The sequence below is a fragment of the Pseudophryne corroboree genome, chromosome 2, assembly GCF_028390025.1.
Source record: "Pseudophryne corroboree isolate aPseCor3 chromosome 2, aPseCor3.hap2, whole genome shotgun sequence".
NCBI lineage: Eukaryota > Metazoa > Chordata > Amphibia > Anura > Myobatrachidae > Pseudophryne > Pseudophryne corroboree.
In genome coordinates, this window is record NC_086445.1 from 707,025,073 (window position 1) to 707,039,958 (window position 14,886).

The window sequence follows — 14,886 nt, forward strand, 5'->3', positions numbered from 1 at the left end:
CGTCCCCTAAAAAAACGAGGCTGGCGCAGCCTCCGCGGCACCTGTTCAACCTGCTGACCATGTTCACTTACCTGGCCCTGATTTATTGAAGAGTCATGGAGCACTCTCAGGTATCCCCCAGCAACCAAAAAATCGGAAGCACACACAACAGCCGCCATTTCAGAGTGAGAGATATTCAAAATGTGCCTGGGACCCTTTTATAGGGCCAAACATTCAGGTGTGACTAATGGATAATTGAATACACATGTAAACACGCTTATCAAAAGCAGGTCTACTTTTTTTTAGGACTTTTTTACGAATTGTATTTTTTCACGACCGCAAATGCATTTTCACGGTAGACATTACAAATACGAATGGTTAGTAAATGACCGTGATTCATACCTAAACAGACGCGTTTTGTCCGATGGTGTATTCATTCGTATTTTTAAAAATGAACTTCCAAAAAAATACGAATGGCCTCATCACTGCCGTGATTTGAGTTTAGTAAATTCCCGAGATTACACTTTGAAGAAAAAACGGCATCTCGGTCAAAATCGGGAGTTTAGTAAATATACCCAGTTGTTGGCTCATATACTGTAGATTGCCACTATGCAGATATTCAGCGGTGTTTGTAGTAAATACACATAGATGGATAGTGCTTTTTCAAGGGGGTAAATTTACTAAGATGGGAGATTTTTAGAACTGGTGATGTTGCCCAAGGCAACCAATCAGATTCTACTTACCATTTATCTAGCTGCTTCTAGCAGATAATAGATATAATCTGATTGGTTGCTATGGGCAACATCACCAGTTCTAAAAATCTCCCACTTTAGTAAATTTACCACCATGTGTACAAATAAAATACAAAAAGATGATGCTTGATAAATCAAAGCAATAGTATAGTTAGACACTAAATGGCTCATAAAACATTGTACATTGAGGATGTAATACAGTGTACATGGAGGGATAAGTGTAATACAGTGCACATGGAGGATGTATGACAGTATGCACATATACATAACTCCCAACTATCCCTATTTCAGTCCCGCTTTTTTCGGACACTGTCCCGCTGTCCCTCCCGTGGATCACAGTGTCCCGCAGACGGGGAGGGGGGTAGGTTTGGGAGCCTGTGATCACCACTGTTTTGTATAGCAAAGCAGCGGGTGATCTCTGCATAGATGCCGTGCGCACATACAGTGCATTACAGTGAGCCTGAGGGCTATGCAGATGCTCGTGGTTCACTGCTTTCACTCGCATGCTGGGGGCCTCCCAGCACAGGGCAAGGCCGCCCAGCATGCTAATGGTGGCCAGCAATTCAATTGCGATCGCACCACTCAATAAGGGTAGCCCCCTGCCTGCGCAGCCTGACTGCGAAGGTAGTCGGACTTCCGCCATTTTCTTGTTCTCTGCAGCTGCTTGTGATTGTAAGCTTGTGAGCAGGGCCTTCCTACCTCTATGACTGTTTGTTATTACCCAGTTTTGTTTTATCATTGTGTCTAATTGTAAAGCGCAATGGAATTTGCTGCACTATATAAGAAACTGTTAATAAATAAATAAAATAAATAAATAAATAAATAAATATGTCACATGGCAGCCCCAAAAACGTCCTGAACCTACCACCGTTCTGGGTCGCTGCCCCAGACTACCCTGTGAATGCCTCTGCCTGTCAATCCGAGGCATTCGCATCAGTTTAATGCAAACTCTTTTTTTCCGCCCAACACATGAGCAGAGCGGAACCTGCACATATGCACTGGGCCTGTATTCGGGAAAATGCGTTCGCTTCGGAGATGCGACACTTACTGAATAAAGCCCATAGCCTCATACCAACAATACATCACATGTCATCATCCCGGCCTGTTTCCATGTGATGTATTGCTGGTATGGATGTACAGTATATGCACTCCATATAACACTATATGTTAACGCAGACAGAAAACACGACTAATCATAAACATTCTAGCATACTAGGCAAAACTGCATACCCACTTGTGAATCTAATAACATAGTGGTCAGTGCCGTAACTAGACATTTTGGTGGCCTGTGCTAGAAAGAGAAATTGCAAGAGTAGTGCCAAAAATAAAGGGCAGTGACTTCATGGGGTGTTCACCACACAGTAGTGCCCATTATTCTCATTACACCGCACAGTAACACCCCTTAGACATGTTACATCTGACCATACAGTAGTGTTCATTATTCACATTACACCAGACACCTTATAGACAGTGTGCAGTAGTCAAGCCCCTTCTACTCATCATTATTCTTCCTCATTCATCATCATTCCTCCGCCTCATCATCATCATCATCATCATTCCTCCTCCTCATCATCATCATTCCTCCATCTCATCTTCACTCCAAACCCAGGGAGTTTCGGTGCTGTTAACCTCATTCCTCATCCTGTCAGGCCCGCAAGTTGCTGCATCTTCTCCTGAGCCTTGACTTCGGCTGGCTTCGTACTTTGCTGTTAACAAGTGACGTGCTGCCCGTCCCAAAGCTGCAGCTCCTCGGCACAGGGCACTGTGGGAATGAAGCGGGAGAGATGTGATGTCTCTTACAGTCCCAAGAGACACTGCTGGGGACAGGGAAGGGGGCAGAGCACACAGAATAGCAGCTGCAGCACTACGCACTGTAATGTGTAATGGTAGTGGTGCACTGCTACTATTATACAGTACATTGCAGCGGGCAATGCACAGCAGCTGGCGGCAGCGGCATACACAACGGCGATTGCAGGAGAACACAGTTGCGCTCCACAGGGAAAATGCGCTGTCTGCCGAGCCCCGCCCACACCACCTTAGTCACGGCCCTGATAGTGATATGTGTCACTGCATATAGTCCCATAACAACAACACATCACATGTTAACATCCTGGCCTGTTTCCATGTGATGTATTGCTGGCATGGACCTATATGCATGTCATATGCCACTATATGTTAGCAGCGGACAGAAATTGCAGCACACACCAAAACAATTTTTTATCTATTACTAGTTATTTTTATAGCGCACACATATTCTGCCGCGCTTTACAGAGAATATTTGGACACTCACATCAGTCCCTGCCCTGGTGGATTTTACAATATATATACATTCATTTCTATGTATGTATAATGGATTCAACAGATTATACAGCCTAGCTGGAGTGTTTTACACTTGGAGTCTATATGATCATCTTGGCAAAGTAACTGAGGCAATTGCTCTAAATATTCAAGAGTGCCGAACCATCTGCTCTATATATATATATATATATATATATATATATATATGTATACTGTATATAGCAATACTAGCAACAGTATGTGTATTCTGAAAGCACTAGATGTTTATGGTACATTAGCTGCTATTTAAACAAACAACGAGTATTGCAAACGTAAACCTTACAAAAGATATCAATCATAAATCCAGACAAAACCACAGTTTTTCGCAACTGTACTAGACTCTTTCCAGATAGGTTTTGTGTTTCACATTACCAATTCAGTATCATTTGCATAGTTTGAAACATATATTTTTTGTTTGGGCACATCTTGAAATCATGGCTGAAAAGACTGTTGAATTCATGAAGGAGTTGAATGAGGCCTACAGGTCCCTGGCCTGCCTGTGGAATACCAAATCGAATTATTATTCAAACAGGCAGGAGAGGTCTCTAGTGCTTGAAGACCTTGTGAAAGTCAGCCTGCCCTTTTAACCAATGGCCAACACTGAATAGGTACCTGCAAAAATCGCAAACATGAGGATAGTGTTTAAGAAGGAACTAAATAAGAGGAAGGCATCTAAGAAGTTGGGGCCTGTGGTATTTTGTTCTCCTGATCTTCACAGTGGACCACAAACTGGCAAGGCAGTTGGTTGGCAATATACCAACCAACTTGGGTGCCTCTGCCTCTGCCTCTGCATCTAAATTTACCACTCCAAACCTGGAGGACATTCCCTCAGGTGACATTGTAAGTATACACCCAATAATAAATCAGAACAAAACATTTAAATGTTTATTTCTGAAAACAAAAAACACAAATGCACAAATAGAAAAATAGATAATACAAGATGCCATTAGAACATGTCATACAGTCATTGCATTATATCATGTCATTCTGCCATAACAGTGCTCCTACTCCATTAAAGTACTGCAAGTACTCTTCTAGGTTCATTTTAGGCCATATACCTGCATTTCTGCCTAGATAGGATTGCAATGGTGTTAATCCTACTGCCTCATCAACAGTTTCACTATCATCCATAGTAGACATTGTGCCATGTGCTGTAGGAAGTTTCCGGTGCAAATAGTTGTGTAAGAGACAACAAACCATTTCCACTTGGTCTTTTTTGTTTAAACAAAAACTGATATGGGAGTGAAAAATGTGAAATGTATTGCTAAGTTTGCCAAAAGTATTCTCTGCCACACCCTGGGCCCTTGACAATCTATAATGGAAACTTCAACTTTCCCTATTCAGTGCCCTTTGTGGGTAGTGTTTGATGACAGTAGCATTAGAGATGAGCGGGTTCGGTTTCTCTGAATCCGAACCCGCACGAACTTCATGTTTTTTTTCACGGGTCCGAGCGACTCGGATCTTCCCGCCTTGCTCGGTTAACCCGAGCGCGCCCGAACGTCATCATGACGCTGTCGGATTCTCGCGAGACTCGGATTCTATATAAGGAGCCGCGCGTCGCCGCCATTTTCACACGTGCATTGAGATTGATAGGGAGAGGACGTGGCTGGCGTCCTCTCCATTTAGATTAGGAGAGAGAGAGAGAGATTGACCTGAGGCTGATACTGTAGAAGAGAGTGCAGAGTTTAGTGACTGACCACAGTGACCACCAGCAGTGCAGTTGTTTTATTTAATATATCCGTTCTCTGCCTGAAAAAAACGGTACACACAGTGACTCAGTCACATACCATATCTGTGTGCACTGCTCAGCCCAGTGTGCTGCATGCCTGCATCATCTATGTATATATTATATATCTGACTGTGCTCAGCTCACACAGCTTATAATTGTGGGGGAGACTGGGGAGCACTGCAGTGCCAGTTATAGGTTATAGCAGGAGCCAGGAGTACAAGACAGTCACATACCATATCTGTGTGCACTGCTCAGCCCAGTGTGCTGCATCATCTATGTATATATATTATATATCTGACTGTGCTCAGCTCACACAGCTTATAATTGTGGGGGAGACTGGGGAGCACTGCAGTGCCAGTTATAGGTTATAGCAGGAGCCAGGAGTACATATTATATTAAAATTAAACAGTGCACACTTTTGCTGCAGGAGTGCCACTGCCAGTGTGACTGACCAGTGACCTGACCACACTGACCACCAGTATAGTTAGTAGTATACTATATTGTGATTGCCTGAAAAAGTTAAACACTCGTCGTGTGACTTCACTTGTGTGGTGTTTTTTTTTTATTCTATCAAAAACTCATTCTGCTGACAGACAGTGTCCAGCAGGTCCGTCATTATATAATATATATACCTGTCCGGCTGCAGTAGTGATATATATATATATTTTATATCATTATTTATCATCCAGTCGCAGCAGACACAGTACGGTAGTTCACGGCTGTAGCTACCTCTGTGTCGGCACTCGGCAGTCCATCCATAATTGTATACCACCTACCCGTGGTTTTTTTTTCTTTCTTCTTTATACATACATACTACTACATCTCTTTATCAACCAGTCTATATTAGCAGCAGACACAGTACAGTACGGTAGTTCACGGCTGTGGCTACCTCTGTGTCGGCACTCGGCAGTCCGTCCATAATTGTATACCACCTAACCGTGGTTTTTTTTTCTTTCTTCTTTATACATACATACTACGACATCTCTTTATCAACCAGTCTATATTAGCAGCAGACACAGTACAGTACGGTAGTTCACGGCTGTGGCTACCTCTGTGTCGGCACTCGGCAGTCCATCCATAATTGTATACCACCTAACCGTGGTTTTTTTTTCTTTCTTCTTCATACATACATACTACGACATCTCTTTATCAACCAGTCTATATTAGCAGCAGACACAGTACAGTACGGTAGTTCACAGCTGTGGCTACCTCTGTGTCGGCACTCGGCAGTCCGTCCATAATTGTATACCACCTAACCGTGGTTTTTTTTTCTTTCTTCTTTATACATACATACTACGACATCTCTTTATCAACCAGTCTATATTAGCAGCAGACACAGTACAGTACGGTAGTTCACGGCTGTGGATACCTCTGTGTCGGCACTCGGCAGTCCGTCCATAATTGTATACCACCTAACCGTGGTTTTTTTTTCTTTCTTCTTCATACATACATACTACGACATCTCTTTATCAACCAGTCTATATTAGCAGCAGACACAGTACAGTACGGTAGTTCACGGCTGTGGCTACCTCTGTGTCGGCACTCGGCAGTCCGTCCATAATTGTATACCACCTACCCGTGGTTTTTTTTTCTTTCTTCTTTATACATACATACTACTACATCTCTTTATCAACCAGTCTATATTAGCAGCAGACACAGTACAGTACGGTAGTTCACGGCTGTGGCTACCTCTGTGTCGGCACTCGGCAGTCCGTCCATAATTGTATACCACCTACCCGTGGTTTTTTTTTCTTTCTTCTTCATACATACATACTACGACATCTCTTTATCAACCAGTCTATATTAGCAGCAGACACAGTACGGTAGTTCACGGCTGTAGCTACCTCTGTGTCGGCACTCGGCAGTCCGTCCATAATTGTATACTAGTATCCATCCATCTCCATTGTTTACCTGAGGTGCCTTTTAGTTGTGCCTATTAAAATATGGAGAACAAAAATGTTGAGGTTCCAAAATTAGGGAAAGATCAAGATCCACTTCCACCTCGTGCTGAAGCTGCTGCCACTAGTCATGGCCGAGACGATGAAATGCCAGCAACGTCGTCTGCCAAGGCCGATGCCCAATGTCATAGTACAGAGCATGTCAAATCCAAAACACCAAATATCAGTAAAAAAAGGACTCCAAAACCTAAAATAAAATTGTCGGAGGAGAAGCGTAAACTTGCCAATATGCCATTTACCACACGGAGTGGCAAGGAACGGCTGAGGCCCTGGCCTATGTTCATGGCTAGTGGTTCAGCTTCACATGAGGATGGAGGCACTCAGCCTCTCGCTAGAAAAATGAAAAGACTCAAGCTGGCAAAAGCAGTAGCACCGCAAAGAACTGTGCGTTCTTCGAAATCCCAAATCCACAAGGAGAGTCCAATTGTGTCGGTTGCGATGCCTGACCTTCCCAACACTGGACGTGAAGAGCATGCGCCTTCCACCATTTGCACGCCCCCTGCAAGTGCTGGAAGGAGCACCCGCAGTCCAGTTCCTGATAGTCAGATTGAAGATGTCAGTGTTGAAGTACACCAGGATGAGGAGGATATGGGTGTTGCTGGCGCTGGGGAGGAAATTGACCAGGAGGATTCTGATGGTGAGGTGGTTTGTTTAAGTCAGGCACCCGGGGAGACACCTGTTGTCCGTGGGAGGAATATGGCCGTTGACATGCCTGGTGAAAATACCAAAAAAATCAGCTCTTCGGTGTGGAACTATTTCAACAGAAATGCGGACAACAGGTGTCAAGCCGTGTGTTCCCTTTGTCAAGCTGTAATAAGTAGGGGTAAGGACGTTAACCACCTCGGAACATCCTCCCTTATACGTCACCTGCAGCGCATTCATAATAAGTCAGTGACAAGTTCAAAAACTTTGGGTGACAGCGGAAGCAGTCCACTGACCAGTAAATCCCTTCCTCTTGTAACCAAGCTCACGCAAACCACCCCACCAACTCCCTCAGTGTCAATTTCCTCCTTCCCCAGGAATGCCAATAGTCCTGCAGGCAATGTCACTGGCAATTCTGACGAGTCCTCTCCTGCCTGGGATTCCTCCGATGCATCCTTGCGTGTAACGCCTACTGCTGCTGGCGCTGCTGTTGTTGCTGCTGGGAGTCGATGGTCATCCCAGAGGGGAAGTCGTAAGCCCACTTGTACTACTTCCAGTAAGCAATTGACTGTTCAACAGTCCTTTGCGAGGAAGATGAAATATCACAGCAGTCATCCTGCTGCAAAGCGGATAACTGAGGCCTTGACAACTATGTTGGTGTTAGACGTGCGTCCGGTATCCGCCGTTAGTTCACAGGGAACTAGACAATTTATTGAGGCAGTGTGCCCCCGTTACCAAATACCATCTAGGTTCCACTTCTCTAGGCAGGCGATACCGAGAATGTACACGGACATCAGAAAAAGACTCACCAGTGTCCTAAAAAATGCAGTTGTACCCAATGTCAACTTAACCACGGACATGTGGACAAGTGGAGCAGGGCAGGGTCAGGACTATATGACTGTGACAGCCCACTGGGTAGATGTATGGACTCCCGCCGCAAGAACAGCAGCGGCGGCACCAGTAGCAGCATCTCGCAAACGCCAACTCTTTCCTAGGCAGGCTACGCTTTGTATCACCGGTTTCCAGAATACGCACACAGCTGAAAACCTCTTACGGCAACTGAGGAAGATCATCGCGGAATGGCTTACCCCAATTGGACTCTCCTGTGGATTTGTGGCATCGGACAACGCCAGCAATATTGTGTGTGCATTAAATATGGGCAAATTCCAGCACGTCCCATGTTTTGCACATACCTTGAATTTGGTGGTGCAGAATTATTTAAAAAACGACAGGGGCGTGCAAGAGATGCTGTCGGTGGCCAGAAAAATTGCGGGACACTTTCGGCGTACAGGCACCACGTACAGAAGACTGGAGCACCACCAAAAACTACTGAACCTGCCCTGAAGCAAGAAGTGGTAACGAGGTGGAATTCAACCCTCTATATGCTTCAGAGGTTGGAGGAGCAGCAAAAGGCCATTCAAGCCTATACAATTGAGCACGATATAGGAGGTGGAATGCACCTGTCTCAAGCGCAGTGGAGAATGATTTCAACGTTGTGCAAGGTTCTGATGCCCTTTGAACTTGCCACACGTGAAGTCAGTTCAGACACTGCCAGCCTGAGTCAGGTCATTCCCCTCATCAGGCTTTTGCAGAAGAAGCTGGAGACATTGAAGGAGGAGCTAACACGGAGCGATTCCGCTAGGCATGTGGGACTTGTGGATGGAGCCCTTAATTCGCTTAACAAGGATTCACGGGTGGTCAATCTGTTGAAATCAGAGCACTACATTTTGGCCACCGTGCTCGATCCTAGATTTAAAGCCTACCTTGGATCTCTCTTTCCGGCAGACACAAGTCTGCTGGGGTTGAAAGACCTGCTGGTGAGAAAATTGTCAAGTCAAGCGGAACGCGACCTGTCAACATCTCCTCCTTCACATTCTCCCGCAACTGGGGGTGCGAGGAAAAGGCTCAGAATTCCGAGCCCACCCGCTGGCGGTGATGCAGGGCAGTCTGGAGCGACTGCTGATGCTGACATCTGGTCCAGACTGAAGGACCTGACAACGATTACGGACATGTCGTCTACTGTCACTGCATATGATTCTCTCACCATTGAAAGAATGGTGGAGGATTATATGAGTGACCGCATCCAAGTAGGCACGTCACACAGTCCATACTTATACTGGCAGGAAAAAGAGGCAATTTGGAGGCCATTGCACAAACTGGCTTTATTCTACCTAAGTTGCCCTCCCACAAGTGTGTACTCCGAAAGAGTGTTTAGTGCCGCCGCTCACCTTGTCAGCAATCGGCGTACGAGGTTACATCCAGAAAATGTGGAGAAGATGATGTTCATTAAAATGAATTATAATCAATTCCTCCGCGGAGACATTGACCAGCAGCAATTGCCTCCACAAAGTACACAGGGAGCTGAGATGGTGGATTCCAGTGGGGACGAATTGATAATCTGTGAGGAGGGGGATGTACACGGTGATATATCGGAGGGTGATGATGAGGTGGACATCTTGCCTCTGTAGAGCCAGTTTGTGCAAGGAGAGATTAATTGCTTCTTTTTTGGGGGGGGTCCAAACCAACCCGTCATATCAGTCACAGTCGTGTGGCAGACCCTGTCACTGAAATGATGGGTTGGTTAAAGTGTGCATGTCCTGTTTTGTTTATACAACATAAGGGTGGGTGGGAGGGCCCAAGGACAATTCCATCTTGCACCTCTTTTTTCTTTTATTTTTCTTTGCGTCATGTGCTGTTTGGGGAGGGTTTTTTGGAAGGGACATCCTGCGTGACACTGCAGTGCCACTCCTAAATGGGCCCGGTGTTTGTGTCGGCCACTAGGGTCGCTAATCTTACTCACACAGTCAGCTACCTCATTGCGCCTCTTTTTTTCTTTGCGTCATGTGCTGATTGGGGAGGGTTTTTTGGAAGGGACATCCTGCGTGACACTGCAGTGCCACTCCTAAATGGGCCCGGTGTTTGTGTCGGCCACTAGGGTCGCTAATCTTACTCACACAGTCAGCTACCTCATTGCGCCTCTTTTTTTAATTGCGTCATGTGCTGATTGGGGAGGGTTTTTTGGATGGGACATCCTGCGTGACACTGCAGTGCCACTCCTAAATGGGCCCGGTGTTTGTGTCGGCCACTAGGGTCGCTAATCTTACTCACACAGTCAGCTACCTCATTGCGCCTCTTTTTTTCTTTGCGTCATGTGCTGATTGGGGAGGGTTTTTTGGAAGGGACATCCTGCGTGACACTGCAGTGCCACTCCTAAATGGGCCCGGTGTTTGTGTCGGCCACTAGGGTCGCTAATCTTACTCACACAGTCAGCTACCTCATTGCGCCTCTTTTTTTCTTTGCGTCATGTGCTGATTGGGGAGGGTTTTTTGGAAGGGACATCCTGCGTGACACTGCAGTGCCACTCCTAAATGGGCCCGGTGTTTGTGTCGGCCACTAGGGTCGCTAATCTTACTCACACAGTCAGCTACCTCATTGCGCCTCTTTTTTTCTTTGCGTCATGTGCTGATTGGGGAGGGTTTTTTGGAAGGGACATCCTGCGTGACACTGCAGTGCCACTCCTAAATGGGCCCGGTGTTTGTGTCGGCCACTAGGGTCGCTTATCTTACTCACACAGTCAGCTACCTCATTGCGCCTCTTTTTTTCTTTGCGTCATGTGCTGATTGGGGAGGGTTTTTTGGAAGGGACATCCTGCGTGACACTGCAGTGCCACTCCTAGATGGGCCAGGTGTTTGTGTCGGCCACTAGTGTCGCTTAGCTTAGTCATCCAGCGACCTTGGTGCAAATTTTAGGACTAAAAATAATATTGTGAGGTGTGAGGTATTCAGAATAGACTGAAAATGAGTGGAAATTATGGTTTTTGAGGTTAATAATAATATGGGATCAAAATGACCCCCAAATTCTATGATTTAAGCTGTTTTTTAGTGTTTTTTTAAAAAAACACCCGAATCCAAAACACACCCGAATCCGACAAAAAAAATTCGGTGAGGTTTTGCCAAAACGCGGTCGAACCCAAAACACGGCCGCGGAACCGAACCCAAAACCAAAACACAAAACCCGAAAAATTTCAGGCGCTCATCTCTAAGTAGCATGCAGTGCACAGTGCACAGGCCTCATCAGCCACAAAAACATAATTTAGCCCATAAGTATTTTGTGTACGTTTTGGCAAGTTCAGTGCATTATTTTTCAACATTTCATGCAACATGATGAGTTCCAATGCTCCACCGTCAGACACTCTGCCATTTTTGCCAATGCCTACCAGGAGAAATTTGTTTCTGGCACTAGCAATGACCATTAGGACAAAACTAAAACACCCTTATAATTATAAAAGAAGAATCCACTTTTAGACAGTGACATTATACGGATGTGATTCCGATCTATGGTTCCACTACACTTTGGGAAATTCAACATGTCCTCACAGTCTTTGGCAATAGCCAGCCACTCTTTCACCATTGATGGAAACTGAAAGAAAAAAAATAGGACTTGCATTACCAGTTATTAAACAGTATGTTAATTTGTGTTCCTTTTTTTTTCTCAACAGCCTTCACTATTTGCGGATGATAGAATTCTTCCTACTACAGAGCCATCGGTAGAGCTTTTCACCTGTCCTATGTTCCACACTGACACCCACCACCTGCACCCAACAAGCCTTGCAGCAAGCCTCACAGCTGCCTGAACTAAACATGTGGAGAGGATGCAAAGGGCCGTGTCAAGGAGGGGCTATGTCTGAGCTGATAGCTCGTCAGATACTTGATTTGGCAAACAGACTTATGGCACTGGACGAGGATGAGCAGGACACCATAGGGAGTGCAGTGGCCAAGAAGCTATGGAGCATGGACCCTTAACAGGGGCAGAGAGGATCATGGCAGATTTATTCTATTGGGCCAGTGTTGGGACACTAAACCAACAAACCCAAGTTGACAAATGACCCACCTAGGCCCTAACTGGATTTCAGGCCAATCTTCCCTGCTCAATTGCCATAAACAATGGCATACCACCCAGCTCAGTATCCTCACTATCCCCATTTTGAAATCTGGCCTCCCTCCCCTACTGTGCACACATGCCCTCCCCCACCACAAATGGTAGCTGCAACAAGCAGCACTCACCTCATGCTTTTCAGGGAGACACCATCTACCTCACAGCTAAGTCCAAATGATAGTGTACACTATCAGAACCTTTAAACATTGTACAGTTTAGTTTTATATCTGTCAAGTTTGTTAAGCTACAGCTATATCTAAAATATGCTAATATTTTTAGTTATATTCATATGTAAAATAAAGATATATATATATATATATATGTAAAGAGGGAGATAGGGGTATCAGCGACCAACAGTGTCTGATAAAATATAATATAAATATGAAGAAACTTGCTGGATACGTAATAAAAAATAACAGTATATTTATTTATACAATGTAAAAAATTATTAGGGTGGGTAAAAAAGCGGAGGATATATAATGCTAAATGAGACCGGGTAAAATATAGCTAAAACAACTAGATTAAATACATTCAATAAAAACAATAAATAATTAAATATAGGATAAGAGAGTGCTGCTTATCTTAAAAATGGAGAGTCAATTGAGGTACACCCAACGCGTTTCGTCCATCAGACTTCATCAAGGGGCAAGGGACAACTGAGCAAGCACTCTTATTTATAGCAGATACAATTAGGAATAGATTATTGTGGCATCACTTCCTGTAAGGTCTAATATTACTGTTCTGGCCACATTTTTGGGTATAAACACATGCATATGGTAGTAATCTAAATGACAACCTCAGAAAGCTGGATATAGTGTAAAAACGAGTTTTAAAATATGTGATATTATAAAAACTAGTCCGGGGACGGGTCCGTCGTCACTTCCGCCTCACTTCCTTTGTCCGTATCTTCTTAGTGCGCATGCGCATTGTGCCACACTTTCGGTAAGCGGATCACTGTTATTGTACTCCTCTGCCCCACTTCCGATCAGGTCACCGCGTCACTTCCTGTCTTGGCTGGGATCGTCATTCTATGTTAGATATAGGCTGGAGCAGGCTGTCAATCATCATGGCGGCCATCTTTTTGGAGCCTCTTTAATCACGGACATGTAATAGTACTAAATGCCGATGCGGGAGCAGCTCACAAACATAAACAAACAAAAATGCATATATTAGTGTGTTAGTTCACCTTATTAAAATGTTCATTAATGCTACATACTAGCCGGATTCTTTATGTTAGGGGAGACTGATAGTGGTCTGGATTGAAATTAATGCAAAAGGAGGTGTTTTTAACCACAACGAAAAATAAATAATGGAGGTTAATTGATAGAGAAATTTATATAGGGCTAGCATTACGATTGGCTGACATATATATAGCGTTTGTCAGGATATTTAAGCCTATTAAGGTATTGTAGTATACAAGGGTATATTGTACTAGGGAGTATTCCTCGTTCTCAATTACAACATAGGAAATGGGGGTTATATAAATAGAGAAGATAGTAAGTGAAGAATGTGGAAATATATTTAATTAAAGGAGGATATCCATCAATTGATACTTGCTTATGTGCTGGGAAGTAGAAAGATATGTACATAAATTATTATATCTATAATATATACTAGGTGACTCTATAATGATATTAATCAGTCATATACTAAAACTTAGTGATGTGTATAAAAAAGTGCATCTGTGTATGACTGGTATTGGAGGTTTATTCATTACTAAGTGGTAGATAAAATAAGTTAAAGAGTGATAGTGATCTGTGTGGTGATGGAATATCCGTGTGTCTGTATTCCAAATATTAATACCACTAGGAGCCCAACAAGGCCCACTCCTATACAGTACCCAATCTTCACAAGTGGTTACCCACTTGGTACTGGTTTGGCCCAACACTGCTTAGCTTCCAAGATCGGGCGGGATTGGGCGTGAGACAAGTGCGGTATGACTGTACCTTGTGGCGAAATGACTCAGGCACACAGTAATGAAGTTTTTATTAGGAATATTGACAAACTAAATACAGTGTTTTAATAACAGTGACTATTAGTAAAAAAATTACATAATGAGGTGTATTGTGCTGAGAAAAGGAAAAAGAAGTTGTCTATAACCGGAGGAACTTGGGCGAGGGTACTTCTCTCATAGAAATGGTGCAATTTCATATCCCTCGTTGAAGCCCATGGGGTGTGTGGTTTTCAGTTGGAATATCCAAAACATCTCTATCTGGGAGAGCTTCTTAGCCAGGTCTCCACCCCTTTCACCACTGGTCACGTGTTCAATGGCTCAAAGGACATCTCTTCTGGGTTGGAGTTATGCTTCAGTTTGTAGTGTCTGTACAGTAAATGAGTCTCTGTTTTGTTTTTGATACTGCGTACATGTTCTTGTATCCTGATTTTCAAAGTTCTTTTTGTTTTGCCTACATATTTCTTATGGCATGTACATTCTAGCACAGGGGTGGGCAATTATTTCAGCTGAGGGGCCACTTGACATTTCCTGTCAGTATCCGAGGGCCACATACAAAATAGCAGCTCGCCCCACTTGCCAAAAATATAGGGACGTGGCTTC

General features: G+C 44.2%; 1 pseudogene; it reads right to left on the reverse strand.

Moving 5' to 3' along the window:
- Positions 1 to 14,160: 14,160 nt before the first annotated feature.
- On the reverse strand, positions 14,161 to 14,280 carry LOC135052230 (5S ribosomal RNA; annotated as a pseudogene).
- Between the last annotated feature and the right edge of the window lie 606 nt (positions 14,281 to 14,886).